This window comes from Chrysochloris asiatica, unplaced genomic scaffold (assembly GCF_000296735.1).
Source record: "Chrysochloris asiatica unplaced genomic scaffold, ChrAsi1.0 scaffold00079, whole genome shotgun sequence".
Lineage (NCBI taxonomy): Eukaryota > Metazoa > Chordata > Mammalia > Afrosoricida > Chrysochloridae > Chrysochloris > Chrysochloris asiatica.
The window spans coordinates 6,684,795-6,685,436 of NW_006408597.1; the positions used below are offsets into that span (position 1 = coordinate 6,684,795).

Here is a 642-nt window from a genome sequence, read left to right on the forward strand (position 1 = left end):
GTCATCAGGCGCGGACTGTGCCTACCAGAGCCACTTCTGCCCTGCCCAATTGACCCGTGTGTTCCCGGGGCCCGCCGGGCACGCGTGCACACAGGAGAGCAGCTACCAGCCTGCCCGAGCCGCTTACCGAGGGCCTGCCAGATGCGCAAAAGTGAGCAACCTGCCTCCCGCTGAACCGAGCAGAATCCCTCAGGCGCCGACAGTGCCTGCCTGAGACACTTCTGCCCTGCCCAATTGATCCGTGTGTTCCCGGGGCGCAAAAGCGAGTGACCCGCCTCCCGATGAACCGAGCAGCGTCCCTCAGGCACCGACGGTGCCTGCCTGAGACACTTCTGCCCTGCCCAATTGACCCGAGTGTTCCCGGGGCCCGAAGGGCGCGCACACACAGGCGAGCAGCTACCAGCCAGCCCAAGCCGCGTACCACGGGCCTGCCAGATGCGCAAAAGCGAGCGACCCGCCCCCCGCTGAACCGAGCAGCTTCCCTCAGCCCTGCCGGGCGTGCGCCAGCAAACAGCTCACCTCATGCTCAACTGAACTGCGGAGCGCGGGGGCAGGCAGCCCACCTCCTGCAGCGAGCACCCTCTGGGGAACCCCATTTGGGTCCCCCCTTTATTTTTATTATTATCTTTTATCTTAGAAGGT

At 64.5% G+C, this 642-nt stretch overlaps 1 pseudogene; it reads left to right on the top strand.

Moving 5' to 3' along the window:
• The first annotated feature begins 281 nt into the window (after positions 1-281).
• The window catches only part of LOC102841857, a 28,146-nt pseudogene continuing 27,785 nt past the window's right edge, over positions 282-642 (top strand).